This window comes from Macaca mulatta, chromosome 3 (assembly GCF_049350105.2).
Source record: "Macaca mulatta isolate MMU2019108-1 chromosome 3, T2T-MMU8v2.0, whole genome shotgun sequence".
Lineage (NCBI taxonomy): Eukaryota > Metazoa > Chordata > Mammalia > Primates > Cercopithecidae > Macaca > Macaca mulatta.
Window position 1 is genome coordinate 171,957,379 of NC_133408.1, and position 22,207 is coordinate 171,979,585.

General features: G+C 46.6%; 1 protein-coding gene and 1 long non-coding RNA gene across 2 annotated transcripts in view; one reads left to right on the forward strand and one right to left on the reverse strand.

The window, feature by feature from the left end:
- The window catches only part of PLXNA4 (plexin A4), a 446,344-nt gene that overhangs the window by 117,718 nt on the left and 306,419 nt on the right, over positions 1-22,207 (reverse strand). The gene's annotated exons all lie outside the window — the stretch shown is intronic.
- LOC144340097 (uncharacterized) lies at positions 15,527-18,957 on the forward strand. The gene is made up of 3 exons (XR_013415823.1): positions 15,527-15,568; positions 16,027-16,235; positions 18,744-18,957. It is a non-coding gene; the product is annotated as an uncharacterized LOC144340097 (long non-coding RNA).

The window sequence follows — 22,207 nt, forward strand, 5'->3', positions numbered from 1 at the left end:
GCTGCCTCTCCCAACCCCCATCTCCAACTCCTCTCCTGACCCTGGAACACAAACCACTCCAGATGCAGAGCCACACGATTAATTAAAACCACCCCACGCTGATTAAAGTCTTAAGCTGCAGTGCCAGGCATGCTAATTAACTGAGTGAGGGAATTCAGACCACAGGAAGAGGTGAAAAAAGAAAGTAATGGGGTGGGGGAGGGACTTCTGTTTGGAGAACAAATCAGATGGTGACATGACCTAAGCTACCATAATGATAGATGGTATCAGAGACCACAGAATATTGAGGTCTGTCCCTTGGTCACAAGACTCTAGCAAACGTGTTGATGGATGTAGCTGCAGCTTCCTTTGCTGCTTCTAGAGATGGGAGCCCCATCACCTCCGGGGACCTCCACGTGTGCATAAGTTGTGCTTGGGGAGAAGGATTGGGCGCAGGGTTAGGGTAGGGTCTGCATAACATTGTCTTGGGACATTGTCCGGCTTTGTGCAAAAACCTATTAGGCAGTTTAGCAGTTCCTCAAAAGTTAAACAGAATTACTATATGATCCAGCAATTTTGCTTCTGGGTACACAAGCAAAACAAATGAAAGCAGGATCTCAAAGACACATTTGCACACTCAGGTTCATAGTGGAATTACTCACAACAGCCAAAAGATGGAAGCAACCCAAATGTCCATTAACAGATTAATGAAGCAACAATATGTGGTATATCCATACAATGGAATATTATTCAGGCTTAAAAAGGAAGGAAATTCTGACACATGCTACAACATGGATGAACCTCGAGGACATGATGCTAAGTGAAATAAGCCAGACATAAAAGGACAAATACTGCATGATTCTGCTTATGTGAGGTGCCTAGAGTAGTCAGATTCATAGTGACAGAAAGCAGGATGGTGGTTGCCAGGGACTGGGGAAGGGAGGAATAAGGAGTTACTCTTTAATGGGCAAAGACTTTCTGTTTGGGCAAATGCAAAAGTTCAGAAGATGGAGGGTGGTGACGCTTGCACCACAATGTGAATGTACTTACAAATGCACACTTAGAAATAATTAACACTGTGAATTTTTGTTATGTGTATTTTACCACAATAAAAATATTGAAATAATCCTTTTGAGTGGACTTCACAAATTACTTCATCTTCAGCATGGCAGCATGGATATGAAAACACCTGTTCTCTGCTTTGCTCCTTGGGTCAAAGGGGCACAGCTTTTGCTGGTAGACTAATACAATCATGTTTATGAAACATTCTGAGATCTTTCAGTCAGAAGATAGGCATTGCTACTCTTTTCAATGTAATCTCAAATAGACAAAGGGTTTTGGATAAATGTCACCTATCATGTATCATTACATAACTGGCTCTGTCATTCTCAAGGTCTGGATACCTGTTTCTTGATTTGGAAAAATGATGCCATAGCCTTGTTCTTCCTGGAAATGTTTGCCTCCCACCCATTCCAAAAGGCCTAAATGAGGAGCTCCCAATTCAAATAACTCACAAGAGGTCAAATGGCCACTGATTTTAGAAAATTATCCTGCTGTTGCTCAACCTCTGCTTTGGTATTTTTCATTCACAGTGATGGCCAGAAATCACCTGTGTGTCCTTCCCCATTTACACTTCCTTTCCCCCTAGATCACCTTTCTGGGAATCTGGGTGGTTTTATCCTTTTGCCACCAAGGTAAGCTTCCTTAAATAATATAATGTAGTTTGGTTTGGTTTTAAATAATTGTAAATAGAATGATCATTTGCTGTTGTACATGCAATCATCATCATCATCATCATCATCATCATCATCATCATCATCATCTTCCTAACCTGTTCAGTTCCAAAGGTCACAAATTTACAGAACAATGGCCTAGCATAGGAAGGCAATGAATGACTGAGAAGAGAGCAAAGGGTCCCACATCAGATTTTAAGTCATGGCCTTGGTCTTCATAAGTTTCTCCATGTGATGAGCTGAGCCCATTGCTTGGGGACCTGGGAGCCTGGGGGTCCTCCATGGCAGCTGGAGGAATTCTTACAGCTTCTGAGTCCTGGCCCCCACTGCCCAACTCCCGCCTGGTTTCCCTGATATTTCAAAAGATGCTTTCCTCTGGCAATAGGGTCCCACTCTGCCTGTTGCTCACATTCTGAAGGGTGCCTGCTGTTCTGCTGATTACATTCAGAAATGTTCCATAGATATAGCATGCAGTCTCTGTATGTATCTCTAATTTGTTTAAGCATTTGACATTCTGGTCAAAATGTGAGTTATTACTCCATTTCTACTCTTATAATTGGATGCTAATGCAACGATGGCTACACTGAGCCTGATGGTTGGAGTTAATTTAAATGTCCAAAAGGTTTCTTAAGTACCCAATTTCCTTCAAAATTGTCAAAAAAGAAAGAAAAAAAGAGGCAAGATGACCCATTAAGAAACTCCAAGAGGCTGCTGGGGGAACTGTCAAGCCGTGCAGATGCCACACTTGGTGCTGTACATCATGCTGTCCTTCCTTGCCAATGTCCCCGAGCAGAGGAAGTAGAGTTGAGAAAAGTTACTCCTTTTCTGGAAAATTCTTAGCTCAGTAATACACATGGGTCTCGGTGGCTTGGTCTTGGGGAGCTCCTCAAAGCCTCTCCGCTGGCCTTTATTTCCTTTGGTCACCACCGGTTGCCTTTCCAAGCTTTATTTCTGCTGGCCAGGGACCACACAAAGGTTTTGTGGAGTCTCCCTGTGATGGCTCCAAGGCCCTCACCACCAGGGCTGCAATTTGTGGCTGAGCAGTGGCTCAAGAAGCTGTGCTTATTTCAAGTCACTCCACATGCCTGGAACCCTGTCACTCCTGTTCTCTTTGCTCAAAGGTGGCAGGTGTTTCTGAACCTAGCTAACTGGTATGAAAGGCAGATGTTAGGAGGCTGGTTCCAGGCTGTAGCAGATTGTATTATGAGTCCCAATTCTTCACTCCCTAAAAAGACTTTTATGTCTCCACCCCATGGCCTCATGGTGAATAGAGAAGTGGCATGCATTTCCCCACTTCTTGGCTTTTGGGCATGGCCTCAGGACTTGATTGGCCAATGGAATGGTAGGAAACTTGAGACGAATTAATGCTTCAGATGTGCTTATGTGCTCCTCTTTGCCTTCTGTGCTTCTGTCATTGCCATAAGAAGAGCTTCCCGAAATAGCTGTTTCCTCTTCAGCCTGGGCCCCAAAGGAACCCACATGGAGAGAGAACTGAGCCCAACTTATAGCCAGGAGACAACCCTGGCTGATGCAGCAGCTTGAAGCAGAACTGCCCAGCTGAGTTGAGCTTAGGGAGCTGACATGCAATTGCTTTGTAGAGCCATGAGTGTGAGGATTCGTGTCTATTGTATGCAACTGAGTTTTGGGTTGGTTTGTTACAAAGCTTTATTATAGCAATAGCTAGCTGATACACAGGTGCTGGGCAGAAAGTTACACCAGGATGTAAAAGTCCCATGAGAGGGAGAGAGAAGAGGTCAGTCAAATGGAGGAGGGGGAAGGCTGCAGTGTGGTCGCTTCTTACCACCCTGTGCTTCAAATAGGTTATGCAAACATTGAAGGCATATGTACCCGGTACGAGTTCAGAAATTATTGAAAGCTGGGTCTGATATGATAAATGGACCTTCTCAGTACCTCCCATGCTGGCCATGCTCTCTTAATTCTATGGTCATAGATCTATTGATCTCAGGAAAGTCTAGCCCCTGAGCAAAGGACTGAAGACGACTCTGGAAAGACAATGTAGCCCTCCAGCTGTGGTCAGCTGACCAGAAGCACAGATGTGCTTCAGACTCCCTGTACTGGCCATCTGGCTGCCCCAGTGTCAGAAAATGATTTTTTTTCTACTTAGCAGCAGTAAAAGCTCCTTGGGAATGGTTTGCCTTGAGCTTTGCAATTCCTCCTACTGGTGCTTGGGCCATGGGGCTAATCCAGCTGGGGCCTCACTTGAGGGCAGACAGAGGCACAGGGTCAAGGGCAGCAGCCTTGGCTACCACCACTATCCCTACCTGCCTCTAGGCAGGACCTCTGGGGTCAAGGCTGACGATATTTAGAATAGCAAAGGCAACCGCCACAGGACATGAGGGTTGGGGAGCTGGGATTCCAAACTGTAATCTATTCTGTGTGTCTGGGTGACCTTGAGCAAAAAGTTCCCATTTTTCATGCCTCACTTGATTCATTTTCAGATTAGGGGGATCCAGTCCTGCTCTGCCTCAAAGAATTGGTCACAAAATGCTACCAATACAAATGATTTGGGAAGCTTCTTGTAAACGAAAAGTAGCAGATGTTGCGGAGGGCTGCAATTTGTTGCTATTAATAAGAATAAATGCCTAATAGGAAGCCAGTTTGCTCCGGGAACTCGGACAGCCAAGGAGCGAGTGCCGACGCCGGAATCATCAACATATGTTGGTCCTCATTAGCAAACGGCAGTAGCTGGGAAGCTGGGCAAGGAGCTCTCAGTGTGCTTTCTGCAGAGCCTCGAGAAATCACCCCATCCTCAGGCTTCCCAGTGTGGGCTGCGCTGCAATGGCACATGATTGTTATTAGCCAGAGCCCTCGCCAAGTGGGAGAGCGATCTGCTTCCCTGCTGCATAGACGGAAAAGCCATAGCCCAGAGGAGCTGAGCAGCTTGCCCAAGGTCACGCATCAGGGTGGTGGCAAAGGTGGAAATTGAAATGAAGCTGGGGGCTGGAGCCCACCCTCGGGCCTGCCAGACACCACTGGTTCCTGGAACATAGTACAGGGGATTGAGAAACCTCTGGTCCCTCTGCTGAAAACAGGTCCTGTGTTGAAAACTACACAGCATTCAGGCTACTTACTATACTATCAGGAAGGTCTGGCTGAGTTCAGGGGCTGAGAAGCCCCCCCTATGGGCAGATCACCAAGTAGCAGCCCTACAGAGAGAATGACAATTGGTCTCAGCACAGCCTCCTCCTCCAGGAGGTTTTCTTACTCCTTCAAATGTGGTTAGGGAGAAAAATAGAGTTTGAAATAGTTTTATCTCAGGGACAAGTGAGAAGCAGAGATCTGGGGGAAAAACAGACCTGGGTTTGGATCCTGGATCTGCCATGACTGTGTGACTTGGACAACTTATTTAACTTCATCAAGCCTCTGTTTCCTCATCTAAGCACCCTGATGGGTTGTTTCGAAGACTAATTGGGATGACACATATGAATGTGTTAGTGTTATGCTAACGGCAACTCTGTTGTTCCAGCATCTTCCTCCGATAAAATGCCCCTGTGATGGGTGGTGCAAAGTCATCTTTCTTCACTCCACTACACCTAGTACTCAGCTTATGTGCAGTAAATGAGAAAAGTAAATGAATGTTTGCATGCACACATAAATAAATAAGTGAATGAATGAACGTGGTTCCTGTTACACTTGTGCATACTCCAAGAATCCCCTGGAGATCATTGATTTGACAGTCTTGGCTCTACTCTAAAACCTATCATTTCTAGATTATTGCCACAGATTAATCTCTTAGTGTAAAGGTTAAATCCTCTCCTTCTCTGAGCTCTCATGCTCACATTCACATACAGGCTCAGGAGGCCCGACTTCCTGACTTCCAGGGCTGTGGGGTTGCAATGTGTGAGATTCTCTAGCTAGGCAGATCCCATGCATTTCGCAGAGGAGACTGCAGTCCCAGAGCAGCCCTGCCAACATGGAGGTGCAAAGCAATGGAGGATGACAGGAGTGTTCTGGCATTCACACAGTTAACAAGCCAAGGGGGACTTTGGAAACATTCTAGCTGCCAGTCGTCTCATTTTTCAGTTGAAGCTCAGTTGCTGCAGGGATTTGTCCAAGGCTACATGGCTACCAACACTCTTCATTTGATACCCAGTCCCTAGATACGGACTCCTGGCCAAGACGCTCATTCTTGACCCAGTCTTAAGGTCAGGGCTGAAGCAGGGGCAGAGCCTCAGGGCCCCACATCCTGGAGGAAAATGCAAGCCTCCCTCCCCATCCCCAAGCCCAGGAGGTGGGAAGGGGCTGTTGTCCTGGGGATCAAAGTGCTGCTCCTGTTCCAGCCCATCTTTTAGCGAATGACACAAAGACTATGGCCCCTTCTGAACTGGGACCGGGAACCTGCTGTTGTGTGTTTCCCAAGCACAGCCTGCTCAATGGGAGCCTTTGTTCCTGCAGCCAAAAAGAAGGTGGGGAGGGGCTGGCACGGTGACACCTAACTCCCGGCCCAGGCAGTGGAGCCAGGCTAGTCCCCAGGCATATGCTGAGGCTCCCTAGCTGGCTGGCACTGGCTCCTTGTGGGAAGTGGCAGGGCAGGCTGGGCAGGTACTCCTTTCTCCATCAAGCACCTGACCCTTCTCTCTGACTTCCTTCTAGTAAGGGCTCTGCTGACCAGCATCCCCAGCAATGCTCTAGCTATTCAAACCACAAAAAAACAGTGTGTGTAAATGATACATTTTGTGAATGAGTGCACAGCAGCCCAAGGGGGTGTGCCCAGATGTGCATGTCTCAGCACAGGAGTGGCATTTGTACACACCTATGGGCAGAAGTGTTCTGGACCACAGGAGCATGTTTGCAAATAAACACATCTTTCCCTGCAGGAAACCAAGGCTGGGTATGAGGCTTCTCTGGCTGGGAAACAAATATCTTTTTTCCAAAAGGGATTTGACTCTGGGAAAATCATGGTGCTCAAATGGTTGGAAACTGATATTCCTGAAGGAGAACCTTCTAGGTCCATCAACATGGGGCCCCACTCTCCGGAGACCAGGTGCTGCTGGATTAGAAAGGAGGCAGAGATGACAGATGACCCAAGGAATCCTAAATCGTCTTCCTTCCATCCTATCTCCTATCTCAAGGTACCCGCCTACTCTCCTGAACTTACACGAGTTCCCATTTTGGGATCAGGGCCCAGCCTGCTGCTGGGGAAAGGTGAAGAGGGCCCTCTTGTGTGTGGGCCACCCTGGACACAGGTCATCATTGCCTACACAGGCAAAATGCAGCTTCTTCATTAGGAGATATGGCTTTGAGGGCATCTTCCAGTAATTCTTCAAATATGAAAGGACAATTGTTAAAATGACAGCATTCTAAAAGGTGTTTTTTGTCTTAAGATGGAGTCTCACTCTGTCGCCCAGGCTGGAGTTCAGTGGCCTGATTGTGGCTCATTGCAACCTCCGCTTCCTGGGTTCAAGGGATTCTCCTGCCTCAGCCTCCTGAGTAGCTGGGACTACAGGCACACGCCACCACGCCCTGCTAATTTTTGTATTTTTAGTAGTGACAGGGTTTCACCAGGATGGTCTCGATCTCCTGACCTCGTGATCTACCTGCCTTGGCCTCCCAAAGTGCTGGGATTACAGGCATGAGCCACCATGCCCGGCCTCTAAAAGGGTTTTATGCCTTAGAAACTGTCGGTGAGGGTTTAGATTAGTGCAACCATTTTGAGGAGTAATTTGGCAGTTATTACTAAAACCTAAAATGACCCAGCAAGTCTTCCTCTTGGAATCTTTCCTGCAGAAATACTAGCACCTAGACACCTGTGGTTGGCTGTGGATATTCACTGTGGCTTTGTATGCAGTAATGACTGTTTGGAAACAACATATCCATCCACAGGGGGCTGGCTAAAGAAATCATGGCACATCTACACTCTAAGATAATAGTCTGTATGTATCAGATGGATGAATGTCTATGATTCATCTTTGAGTTAAAAAAACAAATTTTAAAAACAGGGTATATTAAGACTCAATGTTTGTTTTCAAAAGATAACTGTGCAGCTGTGTACACATATATATGCAAACTTTGTGCAAAGAATAACTTCTAGAGAGATACCTAGCAGATATCTAGCGGATACCTACTATCTGCTAACAGTGGTTAACTTTGGGGAGTTTGAATTTTTCACAGACAGGGTATTATAGACCGGGAAATTAAAATAATATTTTAAAGATGCTTTAACCTTTAGTCTTTTAAACTAAATTAACTGTGCAGCTCAAAATTTATTTTAGGGTGACAGCTTGAATTTTTCTTTTTTCTTTTCTTTTCTTTTCTTTTCTTTTTTTTTTTTTTTTGAGACAGAGTCTCACTCTGTCACCCAGGCTGGAGTGCAGAGGCGCGATCTCGGCTCACTGCAACTTCTGCCTCCTAAGTTCAAGCAATTATCCCGCCTCAGCCTCCTGAGTAGTTGAGACTACAGACACACACCACCATGCCCAGCTGATTTCTTTTTTGTATTTCTTTTTTGTAGAGATAGGGGTTTGCCATATTGGCCAGGCTGGTCTTGAACTCCTGACCTCAAGGGATCTGACTGCCTTGGCCTCCCAAAGTGCTGGGATTACAGTCATGAACCACCACACCTGGCCCAACTTTTCTTTATACCCACAAGATTTCTAATATTCTGGAACTATGGAAAGGGCTCTTGGCTGCTTGGTCTCTCCCTCTTGGTTCACCTTCTGACCAGCAGCACCCTGGAAGTGAGCCCTGGGCCATGGGGGAGTTTTCTCCTTATAAAATTAACCATCCCATATCGGGTGGGAAAGTCATTGTTTAGCAATGCACTTATTCAGTGATGTCACCTGTCCACCCAGACACCAATTCCACCCAACATGCAGAAGACTCTATCTCTCTACAAAAGTTACTGGGCGAGGACCATGGCACCTCTGCCTACAGTCCCAATATGTGCAGATGCTATCATGCACTATGTTTGCATCAGTTTAGTTTCCATGTGGAGGAGTCATGGTATGCTGGGACATCACTGGGCGGGGGGTCCTAGGACCTGGGCTGTAATCCTAGACCTGTTCCTCACTTGCTGCAATCCCTTAGCAATTGTCTTCATCTGTCTAGCTTTCAGTGTTCAACATAAATTGATCTCTATCGTCCTTTCTACCCAGAAGATTCCATCATAACTAACTATGGTATGGCTAGAAAAATCTCCAGGAGTCTCACTCCAGGATCTCCCTCAATTTTATTCTCATCTGGGTTACTTCATCTATCTGTATGATAGGGACCCTCAGCTCTGCCCTTTCCCTAGCTCTTGTGATCTTGAAAAAGTACGATGATATCAATCTGAAATATACTTTGAATTCTAAGAAAGGAAATTGTCACAACTTCTAATGATGAATTATGAAACCACTAGAGTTTACTGCGACCATTTCTATTTATCATTAATATAAACAATTGTGAGGGTGAGTAAAGAGTTGTGTGCACATCGTCTCTGAGAGAATGGAGAGAGCACAGTCTTCTGAAGTCCTAGATTCAACTCCTGGCTTAGCCACTTGTCAAAAGTGTCTCTTTGAGCCTCGGTTTCCTCCTATGCATAAAGGGAGTAGTGAATATACCCCCTATTAGGTGACAATTAAATTCTGTTGTCAGTGCTCAGCAATGTCCCTCCTTGCATTTCTCTGGGTGGGACAGGAAGGACAGTCGGGAGACCCAGCTGCACTGTGCCAGCCTTCATTCTTTCTAGGCTGCAGATGTAAGGCAGAGCTTCCCGCTTCCATCTGCCAGGAGCTGACCCCGCTGGACTGTAGTAGCGGGCCAGTTACTTTCCATTAGGAAGTTCATTTTCAAGGGGTGAGTGGTGGTGGTGGCAGGGGTAATGAATCCATTTCACATTTTGTGCATCTGGGGAGTCTGATCTATATCCAACTAAAACTCAGAATAGATTCCCCATTCTGAAATGAGAAATGGCTATTAGACCTATATTTAGACTAGGGGTTCAGTGAGCTCAGAAATAATTGCTGGCCCTGGGGTGGAGATGGGGTGGGAGGAGGCTAATTTGGGCCCATTCTCAGGGTGGACAGCCTGGGGGAAGGCCAGGAGTCTCAGCCACTCTCTTTCTGTCCATTCAGGCCTCTGTTACAGCAACAGACAACCTCCAATACCAAAATGCCATTGCCTATGACAGACAAGCTCAGTAGATGGAGAACCTGGGAGAAGGATCTAAAAGTGTAGCAGCCCACAGGAAGGGGCAGCATATAGGTGGAGGGTCTTGTAACTGAGTGTTAGTCAGGAGTCTGTGGGTCACAGGGGACCTGGGACCTGGGCTGTGCAGTCCGAGAGCTGATGCTCAGATCTTAACTCGGTCACTTAAGAGTTTCGTCAAGTGCACTCAATATTCTCAAGCCTCCGAAAGCTATGCAGATTAAATGATATAATACATGTAAAACACTCAACACAGTCCTAGACCATCCACACCTAACACCCAGCATCTGTCCTTATAGGCATGACCACCAGGGCCAACTCATCTTTTGGGTTTGCTTTTCCTGAGACAGACAACATTACCCTTAACGCAAAGTTCAATTTTAAAATTCATCTTTAAAGGTTTCCAGATGTGTCCCTGTGATTGCTGAATACTTCAGCCCTCAGTTATCTTATAAGTAAGTGCTGGAAAAGGAGTCAGAACTGAAGAGAACCTGTGTTGGGACCTCACGGTCTTATTCCTAACCTGACCACTGACTCCACTGGGTGATGCCCTGTGGTCCCCAGGCCTAAAAAACCCCTCCCTATCAATAGAGCTTTGGCCACACAGCCAGCCCCAGAACTTTCCAACCAGTCCCCTGTCTCTTCTCTCCTCTCTTCAGCTATTCTGAGAGCTTTTGCTCTGCTCTTGAATTGTATAGGAAGGAAAAGAGGAAAACCCAGGCAAGTAAACTTTATTGCCCCAGCACCTGGAAAAGTTAAGAAAAGACAGGGAACACTTCCAACTATCTGATGAAATGAGGCCAGGGTTATCTGTGCTCTTTATTCAATCAGGGTCTCCCCTGACCTCTGTGAACAGGCATAACCACAAGTGCGCTGTGGGTCTGGGATAGGAGATCATGCTGGCTCCTCGCCAAGCACAAGAGGCTGTGCTGTGCGCTGGCATGTTGGGACATGAGTTGGCACGGCACGTCTGGAAGGCCAGGGTCAGGCAGTAAGGCCCAGCATGGTGGTATTTGGCGCAGAATCCAGCAACCCCTGCTGTGGCAGGGACATGAGGATGCAGCCTCCAGACACAATTAAACATGGGGCATTTGCTGAGTTTGCAAACAAACCTGCAGGATACAGGGCTGAGGCAGTAGCAAGAAAATGGATGTGACAATTCAGGGTAGGTAGCATGCCATACGTGCAACTCATTTTCTAATGCTTTTCTCCTCCATTAAGCCTACTTTGGATATTGCTGGGAATATAGCTTAACTTGGACCAGAGTCTGGGGCACAGTGGGGGCTGGTTTGGATTGTGTGCCTCCCCAGGAAAGCTCACTGTGCCACTGCTTGCTGAGTTGTGGGACACCCCTCAGGGATGCTCACAGTTTAAGGGGAGAATCAAGGCACTTACAAGGTGCTAAGGAGGAGGGAAAGGCAGGAATTTGGAGTCTAGGTTAATTGACTCTGAACTTCACTGAGCATCAGAATCAACAGTAGAACCCTTAAAATGCTGATGCCTGGGCCAAGCTCTGAGCAGCAAAATCAAAATTCCCAGGAGCTGGGCATCTGTATTTTCTCAAAGCCCTGTACTGCTCTGCTCATTCCCCCACCCATGACCCTGTTAACGGGCTGGGTTTGGGACAACTGGCCTTGACCATAGGGAGCAGAGGAGTTAGTGATTTGAGGATTATGCATTTTGCCCTGGAATCTGAGCAATACGGCAGGTGGAAGGCTATGGGGCACAGGGACAGGGTGGGGCAAGCATAGCGATGACACTGGACAGCTGTACATGGCTTCCCCATTCATAAGCAATTTCACAGCCACGATTGCCTGTGACCACAATCTGGTGAGGTAGCCAGCTCAGGGATGACAGCCTCCAGTTTACAGATGAAGACACAGGTTGGGAGGGGTTAAGCGACTTGCTCAAGGTCACACAGCCAGTAAGTAGCAGTGCCAGGTCCCTAACACAAGGTGTCTGTGACCAACGGCTGCTCTGAGGCATGGTGCAGCCTCCTTTCTTCACTCCAGTCCCCTTGCTTGCAGGGGCCAGGTGACTGTAGCTCCCCCGTGATGAGCAGCAGCTGCCTAATTGATTGCAGAGGCAAGTTGCCCCAAACATCATGGACAATGATGAAGGCAGAGTTTGGCTTGGAGCATTTCCATTCAGATATATCTTATAATCACTCTTTGGCCAACATGTTTCCCTCACAAGGTCTGTCTCCTTCTACGTGACACACATCTCCAAATAAGGCCCTCTATCATCTGGGGCCTGGCAGGATTCTAGACAATCGTTCAGTGTGTTGGTGCAATGTCACCCTGGCCCAACCCAGCAGGGGCTGGTATGTCTGACTTCATGAGACTTTACCAATTATGGAATTGTTTCACTGGCTCCAGGGCCTGCAGACTTCAGAGCTGGCCACATCCCGAGGCAACTGCTGCCTGTAGCTTGGTAGGGAATCCACATCCTGTCTTGGGGCCAAGGGTATGGTCTGGGGACACAGAGCAGCAGGAGCCCACACGTCGGCCAATTCTTCAGGACAACCTGAACCTCACAGGGCTCCCAGGCTGCTAGAACTGAGTAGGCCGTTAGTTCTGACACAGAGACCCTGTCAGATGCTCAGCTGTGGCCCTGTAGATTTGAAGGGAAGGCTATGGGGTTCCTAGGCCCATGTTTTCCGAGGGATGTTTCCAGCTATGCTGAAGAATCAGTCTGACCTTGCAGACTGTCTGTAGATGGAGGAATTGGAAGGGTCATCTCAGCTTTCTGTGCCATTCACCCTGGTCCTGCCAAGGAAGAATCCAGCAAAACCACTGACATGCTAAGGCATCTTTGGCTAGCATGGGCCTTAATAAAGCCAGCTCTCTGAGGTGGAGGATGTAGCTGGAAAGGGGTCATTGAAGGCAGAAAAGTTGGAGAGAAAGCTCCACCCCATAGTGTCCATCTACTCTCTACAAGAGCCCTGGCCTGGAAGGCCACCCTGGTCTGCCCTCATGTCCGGTCACTGAGACTCAGCAAAGGCTGGAGAGGGCCTCCCCACCCCTGGTGCTTCTCTGGCCAATGCTTCTTCAAGGAGTGAAGGGAATCTGAAAACAGTGCAGACCAAATAGCTGCTGCGTCGATGAAAGGCGGGCTGGGGTCTGAGCAAAGGGTGGCATTGGTGACACCACAGGGTATGAAAGGTTAACTTTGCATGCCTCAGCACTCCATTATATTTTCCCTTCTTCTTCCTGCTTTTGTTCTTTATCAAAAATTGCCTAGTGGGCTCTCTCTCACTCATACTTCAGCATGAATGGGCTGGCGTCAGGCTGTTCCTGGCGGTGGCTGCTGCAGATTTGCTTTTGGGAGCAGAGTCAAGGAGCAGATGTGAAAGTCCTGTGTTCCCAATGACTCCAGGAGCAGGGGACCCTGCCTGACCACAGCCCCTGCCTTTGGGGCTGGCCTTTTCTCCTTTCTCTCCACTCTCCTCCTTCCTGTCCCCTGTGATCAGCGTCCCTGTGACACTCATGTGCACGATTCTGTAGGAGCTATGCTTAGACCTTTTGTGATGCTTAGAGAAACCACCCACACCAATCCAGACCCCAGATCCAAGAAAACACCTGGGAAGCAGACAAAAATAACTATGAAAGCAAAGGTTGGCTGCACTAACCTAATTATATGACCAAAGAATCCCAGAGTTGGGTGAAAACTTAGTTGCCTAACCCAAACTTTTATTGGATATAACCACTCAATGCAGACATTTATGCTATGTGTTTGCCAGTTACACCCAATTTGAAGAAAAATAATAAGAATAACATCATTAAATATAATCAGACATGACTTATGAAAGGGTTTGATGCAACATTAAACTGTGTTTATTGGTACTGTTGTCCTAATTTATTGCTTGTGTGCCATGGTAATCTATTCATAATTACAAAAACAAAGAGCTGGGAGCATTCTTTACATCTCCTGGTGACTTCGCTTCTAAAGAGGTCCCTCCTCCACCCCGGCAGACAGTATTGAGCCACTTCAGGGTTTAGAGTTCTTAGGGAACCCTAAATGAATGGCACAGAAAGCTCGGATGGACCCTCCATCTACAGAGAGTCTGCAGGGTCAGACTTATTTCTCAGTACAGCTGGGAAGATCACTCAGAGATCACGGCTTAGAAAACCAGCCCATCTAGCTGGGTGTGGTGGCACGCACCTGTAATCCCAGCTACTTGGGAGGCTGAGGCAGGATAATCATTTGAACCCAGGAGACAGAGGTTGCAGTGAGCCAAGATCATGCCACTGCACTCCAGCCTGGGCAACAAGAGCAAAACTCCAAGTCAAACAAAAAGAAAAAAACAAAAGCAAAATAAAACCAGCCCATGGTATTCCCTTCAAACCTCCAGTGCTTGGCACCTGTGGGATAAGGTGTGCATTCCCAAGGCCCTCCAGCCAGACTAGACTCACTGAAGCCTTTGTGCATCTTGGTTCTTCTATAGTGAGGGGTGGTCCATCTACTACCCACCAAATGAGACCTGCGCACAGATGTTTATAGCAACGTTATTCATAATTGAAAACACTTGGAAGCAAACAAGACGCTCTTCAGTAGGTGAATGGATAAATAAATGGTGTGGTACATCCAGACAATGGAATATTATTCAACTGTAAGAAGAAATGAGCTATCAAGCCATGAGGAGATATGGAGGAAACTAAAATGCATATTATTAAATGAAAGAAGCCAATCTGGAAAGCCTACATTATGTGATTCCAACTATATGACCTGGAAAAGGCAAAAACTATGGAGATAGTAGAAAGATCTGTGGTTCAATGAGATATAATCTCATACCTGTCAGAAAGGCTATTATTAAAAAGACAAAAGATAACAGATGGTGAGGTTGCGGAGAAAAATGGACACTGATGCACTATTGGTGGGAGTGTAAATTAGTTCAGCCCCTGTGGAAAACAGTTTGGAGATTTCTCAAAGAACTTAAAACAGAACTACCATTCAACCTAGCAATCCCATTACTAGGTATCAACCCAAAGGAAAATAAATTGTTCTGCCAAAAAGACCTGCACTCGTATGTTTATTGAAATACTACTCACAATAGCAAAGACATGGAATCAACCTGGATGCCCATCAACAGAAGACTGGATAAAGAAAATGGGGTATGTAGATACCATGGAGTACTATGTATCCATAACAAAGAATGAGATCATGCTTTTTACAGCAACATGGATGCAACTGGAGGCCATTATCCTAAGCAAACTAATGCAGGAACAGAAAACCAAATACTGCATGCTCTCACTAATAGGCGAGAACAAAACAGTGAGTACACATGTGAGCATAAAGATAAAGATGGGAACAACAGACACTAGGGACTATAGTGGGGAGGCTGAAAAGGGGCTGAAGATTGAAAAACTACCTATCTGGTACTATGCTCACTACCTGGGAGATGGGATCATTTGTACACCAAACTTCAGCCACATGCGATTTACCATGCAACAAACCTGCACATATAAGTGTTGAACCTAAAATAAAAGTTTAAAAAAAAAAAGATCAGTGGTTTTCAGGGGTTGGACAGGGTTGGGGGAGTGGAGAGGGATGAATGGGCAGAGCACAGAGGATTTTTAGGGCAGTGAAACTACTCCATATGATATCATAATGGTGGATAGCTTTATCTGTCCAAACCCATAGAATGTACAACCCCAGAGTAAGCCCTACCGAAAACTGTGGACTCTGGGTGATAATGATATGCCAATGTAGGTTCACTGATTGTAACAAAGGGACCACCCAGTTGGGGATGTTGATTGTGGGGGACAGTGGGAGGAGGCAGGGGGTTTATAGGACCTCTTTCTGCTCAAATTTGCTGTGAACCTAAAACTCCTCTAAAAAATAGTCTAATCAAAAATACTAAGTTAGAAAACAGGCAGTATACTACTCTTTTATCATTCCCTTAATGAATACACCTACATTCAAATGTCTTTCCTTGCTCTCATACAGCCAAATCTGACATGCCCAGGCAACGTGGAAGAAGGGGAAGGAGCAGAACTGCCACCAGTACTGGGGCCGCTGCAAAAGCTGAGGGACGCAATGTGGAGAGCCAGAGGTGGGGGAGGACGCAGAGCCCTGTGGCTGCGATGTCCGCAGTGGGCTGGAACAGAAAAAGGTTGCTTAGTGAAATTTGGCAATGGACACAAACTCACTTTCTCTCTCCTAGCTGTGCTTTTCCTGCAGGGACTGAGCAAGAGCAGTGTGTGCACATGTGGGAGTGCCAGCAGCACGAGTGCAATCCAGATGTGCCCAGGTCCATCTGTGTGTGAATATGCAGACACACCCGCACTATTTATCAATTAGTGTCTGCCACCGCCAGTGTCACCAGTTCTCTGCCTGATGAATGACACTGGGCTGGACACACCACACCCCAAGGTATTTACACTGTCTGCAGCAAAGCCCACTGGGGCTGTCAGTAAACATCCCCAGCATAGCCTCCAGGCACTGAATGAAGGGAGTGGGTCAGATGGGCACAGCCCTTGAGGACCCGGGCAGCTGCCGGCCAGTCTCTAGCAGTCCACCAAAAGAAACAGTTCCAGATGGTGCCTTTGAGCACATCCTCTGGGTAGCAGCCACTCCGCCCTAGCGCACAAGACATGGCTAGATTTCAGCCCCTACTCATCCCCTTAGCGAGGAGTCCTTGTGCAGTGAGCAACCTGTACAACAGTATACTGTGGCTCTGTGAGCACCTACACACACAGTCCCAGGGAAATGAGTGTATCTCAGAGATCCAGGAGACCCAAAACCAATCTCAGCTCTGCCTTACTTCACCAGCAGAGGTTGACCAAATAGATCAACCTCTCAGGGCTGCTGTTTTCTCATCTGTAAAATGAGAGGCTCCTTCCTGCTCTAACAATCCAAGATATATGGGAAATTGAGAGTACATTTCCCTTCCTTTCTCTGGGTTGCCCCCCTTTCCCTTCTTGAACTTGACCCAGCCCTTCCAGACCAGGCTAAAACTGAAAATCAATTTTAATTATAAAAATCTGTTTACTGTATCAATAAATCATTCTGGCCCGGCTTGGTGGTTGGGAGAAGGTTACACCTGGAACCAAGCTCATAAGTCACTCTCTCCCTCCGCCTTGATGCTCAGGGGCTGCCACCCCTCTGCTCCCTGCTCCAATATTCATCTCCGTCATTAGGCTGTGGGTTATTAATGATGTCCTGGGCTGATGGATTGGAGCCCAGATACTCTGAAACACATTTTGCTGGTTGTAACTTGATTTTCAGTGGACCCTTTGACAGCAAACCTTGATGGGCTTTTTCCCCTTTCCTTGGAGGGGGTAAAGAGGGGAGTGGGACTGTCCTTCAAGGTGGCCCCATTGCTGCAGGTAGGAAAGAGCTGGTGGCACAGACAAATGGGGTGAGCCTGCCTCTCCCAGCCCACTTACTAGGAGACAGCACAGTGTTATGTACATGTCGGGTTCCCATGGCAATAAGAATTTTAAATTAATTAACTGATCAATTAATATTGTTGTTAGGGTTATTCCTTATGTGCACTAAGGAGAGAGGCACCATCTGCTTCAGATGGCATTTTGGGGGAAGGGAGAGCTCCTCTGCTGGCTTGAGCTCAGTGGGGAGGCTGGGGAGGAAGGCGAAGATGCTGGGTCTAAGGGGTCAAAGCATCAGCAGACTGCCAGACCCTAGAGACCACTTGTCACTCACGACTCCCTAAGGTCAGTGGTTCAAGTTCACACAACTCTGCATAACACCACAACCCAAGGCTTGGATACAGCTGGGAGCGGGAAGCCACAAGTACTGGGTGGCTAAGTGGAACCAATTTCTTTTACTAGTGCAGTTGAAGCCTCACTTCCTTATGTCATGTGACCCCTCGTAAGCTTCCAGTGCTTTATGTTAAGTCTGGACCCCTGAGCCTTACATCCAGGCAGCCTGCACAGGACCACTGAGGAAAACACAAGTCCAGATGAGAGTGGGAGGCTGAGCGTCTCCCCTGGGTAACCACAACTTTCCTGTTCTCCCTCATATCCATCTAGTTCGCAGAGATGCAAAACGGGAACACTTCTGTGGAAAGGAACCTGGCGTGGCTGGCCCACCACCAGTGGGGTGGGGACTGCAGGACTGGCCATGTCAAATGTGTTCTGGCCATCCCATCCACACACACCACCACCCTGCACAGGCTTACCAGGAGGCAAGTGTCTGCAGCACTTCTACCCTGCAAACCAGCAGCCCCATGGCACCCCATCAGAGCAGGCTGGGGCAGCAGCCTACCATTTACTAGAGACATGCCTGGGCTAAGTTACGAGTGTCTCCGAGTCTCAGCTTCTTCACTGTAAAGTAGGGGTAAGAAACTCTACCTGGGTTGTTCTAAGAACTTGTCACACACTAGTTCTGGTTTGGAAGCCTTTACCCATAGCTAGAAGATGGAGTGGAGCTGACACTTAAAACCTACCAAATTGTCCATTGTGTGCATTGATTTTGTGGAAGAGAAAATTAAAAGTAACACCCCAGACAAGATTTTAGGATTGTTTATGGGGCATTGGACTCAAAATCAAAAGGCCTGGATTTGAGAGCTGACTGCCACATATCGGCTGGGTGATTTCTGAGAAGTAATTTAACCTTTCTCATCTGTCACATGAGATAATGGTGCCAACTTCAAGGAGTTGCTGGGTAGGTTCAATGAGAGATTGTGTGGAAAATCGCTTGGGAAATAGCAAGTACTAAACAGATCCATGGCATCATTTCATTTGCTACCACTGTACCATTAGCAAAGATAATTTAGAGTTCGCCTTTATCAAGCTTTCTAGGGTGCATAAATGATAGTAACTATTAACTTCTTGATTCAGTTCTTTCACTGCCTTCCATTAAGGCACCAGAAGAGAAATCATTTTTCCTTTTTTGTTCATCCGCTCGTCATTATTTCAGATATCCTGCTGCACTCAGATACAAGACTGAAGAAGCAAGAGCATTATAAAAAAGAAAGAATGAAAAGAAAGAAGAAAAGCAACTGAGCCCAGAGATGGATCCCAAAGCTGAAGAATTGGTTTAATTAAATTGAAAGCTCTGGTGCTTGTGGTAATTGTTATGAAGGAATCCATATCCCATCAGAACCCTCTCCCCTGGAGTTTGCTCCCTCTACGTTCTCTGCAGCAGGTACTAAAATTGCTTTTATCTTTAGGGAGATGCAGCCCGCAGGGCCCAGAAATTATTGTGGGGTCAACTGTCTGGTGTGGGACTTGGGGAGTAGTACCTAATAATTCAGTCCAAACCTGGCTTTGACCTTGAATTTCCCCCACTTACACCTAACTCATTTTTTTCTACAAATGAGGCCTCATATGCCCTGGTTTGCAGAGACACTTAAAAGTAGGCAGCGCTTGCTTTTGTGGCCACTCTGCTACCTCTGCTATACACAGCGGGAGCAGGCTTTATAATACCACCTAAACCACAGGCCATGCTGGGCTCCTAATGCCCTGAGCTACCCCACCTGCTCTTTAGGCATCATTTGGCTCTGGGAAATACTATCTGTCCTCCCTGGGTTTTTTGTTGTTGTTGTTTTGTTGTTGTTGTTTTGTTCTTGTTGTTGTTGTTGTTGTTTATTTGTTTGTTTAGACAGAGTCTCACTGTATCACTCAGCCTGGAGTGCAATGGCACAATCTCGGCTCACTGCAACCTCCACCTCCTGGGCTCAAGTGATCCTCCCGCCTTAGCCCCCCAAGTAGTTGGGATCACAGGCACCTGCTATCACATCCACCTAATTTTTGTATTTTTAGTAGAAGTGGGGTTTCACCATGTTGGCCAGGCTGGTTTCAGATTCCTGACCTCAAGTGATCTGCCTCAGCCTCCCAAAGGGCTGGGACTATAGGCGTGAGCCACTGAGCCCAGCCCTGTCTTTCTCTTTTAATGCTAATAGAGAAACTTGATCCCAGAAGTAGATAAAATCGGCTTTTAAACAAGGACAAATGCAATAAGCAATGGCAGGCCACAGGAAGCGGTTAGGTACAGTGAGTGGGAAGAGTGCTGAAGAGACCTGGGTTTGAGTCCCAGCCACACCATATACCAGGTTCATAACTTTGAGAAACTCTGGGTGTTGAGTTTGAATTGTGCTTTGGGGTCAGCTGGGTCCTGCCTGATTGTCCAGGTTTCAAAAGCATTCTAAAACATCTAGATTGAAACAGGTTTTTTCCACACTTTTAAAAACACTATTTTGCTTACCAATTATCAAGCATTTGCTGGGTGTCTATCCCAGGCTAAGTACTGTGCTATACTGGTCAGGTCAGGCAATGTAGCACCTTAAAAATTGAAGAGAAGCGTTTGGAACTATTATTCATTCATTCAATTGAATGGTCAATTGGCATCATGAATCGAACAATTAGGAATTGGGTAGCAATACGCAGGGTGTGTGTGGGAAGGATCAGGTGGCAGGAGAACAGCAAGAAGACAGGATTGGGGTCATTTTCAGTCCTGGGCGAAGAATTGAGCCAGGATTCAGGCAGACAAGATCAGTGGGGTCCTTCCTAGGTATTTATGAATCTCTGAATCTCAAACTGAATACTCTGTGTAGCAGAAGCGAGTGTATACAGACCCTAGCAGATGTACATGTGAACCTGGGTAGTCCCTGAAGAATAGGACAGGACTCAGCTGCAGGTACTGTGCACTATGACCCTACCAGCCACACACATGGGTACTAACATTCTGGGCAGTTATCTAGAAGCCAGCAGCCAGTGCAGGATTGGGGTCCTAAAGGGCTTGGGGAATCCACAGACCACATGGTCACACCCTTAATATTGAAGAGCAGGGGAAACGGAGGTGCACACAGGTCCTAACTACCATGAAAAGGGATGGGTGGGAATAAGAAAAAGTCATTAGAAAAGAGGAGTTCTAAAATGGCTCAGAATCAAGAAAAAGTTGACTCAGTATCAATGTGTGGCTCAGCAGACATCAAATCCCATGATAAAGCCTTGTTTCCCTATGTTCACTGGGCTGGAACCCAAACTAAATCCAGCTCTAGGGAAAAAGAGAAGGTTTGGGATAAGCGTGTGTGTGTGTGTATATGTGTGGTGTATGTGTCTGTGTGTTTGGGTGTGTGGGGAGGAGGGTGAGCTGAACTTTAAAAATCCATGACAATCAATTATCACAACTATGTCCATTTTTCCAGCCTGCCAGCCAGAGTCAAAGACTGTGTGCATTTGAAATCTCCAACCTTTTAAAACATTATTGTGAAGTTGAAAGTTCCTAGTGTCTTTTGATTAAACATTGTGCTAGGTAATGACTGTTTTACTTCTTATTCTTTTTCACTCCCTTCAAATTACTGATTGTTGTCTGACATTAGGGCCCCATTTGCTCTTAGGAAATTAACAAGCCTATGAAACTCTTAATGAATTGAAGCTCATCAAATGTTTGGAAACTATAGCAGTCTTAAGATTCTTTTCCTTTTAATCTATCTCTCTGTGAAATGTCTCATTTTTTCCACATACTCACTTGGATTCAGATAGCTGCACTTCAGGAATTAGATTTTGAGTCTTAGCTTATCTGAAGTATCAGGGAGTCAGCTGCCCACAGAGGTGCAAGAGCTTGAGAACTTGGGTGGTTTCTCCAACCAGCAACATGCTTACTGGCCTTCTGCATAAGCATCGACCTGGCTGCACCGAGTGATTTCTACTTTCCATCCAAGGATGCCTTGAGAGCTTTAATACATTTGAAAAGACATTTCTAGGGTACAGTCTGGTCATCAAACAGAACTACTTCCATTTTGGAACAAAGTGGGCTTCAAAGGGATTAATCTTGTGTATGGGCCATGCTACTTGCTAGGGAGTTGTGAGCTAATGGTGGGCATCCTTGAATCCCATCTTATCTGGATAGTTTCTCCTTTTCCAGTGCCATCTCCATCTAGCAGCAGACCATCTACAGAGGTTCCAGTTGAGACCTTCAGCTCTGTGAAGGGTGGGAATTCATGAAACCGTCACAAGGCTTGGGGTCTGATGAATATATAACCACCCAAGTAAGGAGCATCCAGGAGCAAATTCACACTATCTCTTGCCTCTTAAGTGAGGAAAAATAATCAGGTAACTAGGAAACCCTGAGCAAATGTCAGTCATCGGTTCACCTTGGGAAGTGGGGTTGTTATGCGCGTGTTTATGTTCAGGTGTGTCTGTAGGAGGAGCCTGATGAGGATGAAGAATAAAGAGCATAGCCCAAGGGGAACACTTTCCTCTCTGGTCAACAACCACTTCCCAGCCTTGGACAACCAACCACACAGTCTCAAAACCAGGTGTCCTTGGACACATGTGAATGGGGAGAGGGGTGTGCCCAGCTCACAGAGCCCTCAGCCCTAGAACAGCTCTGACCTTGACTTAGTACATCTTCCAGCTTATCATGAATCTAGACACATA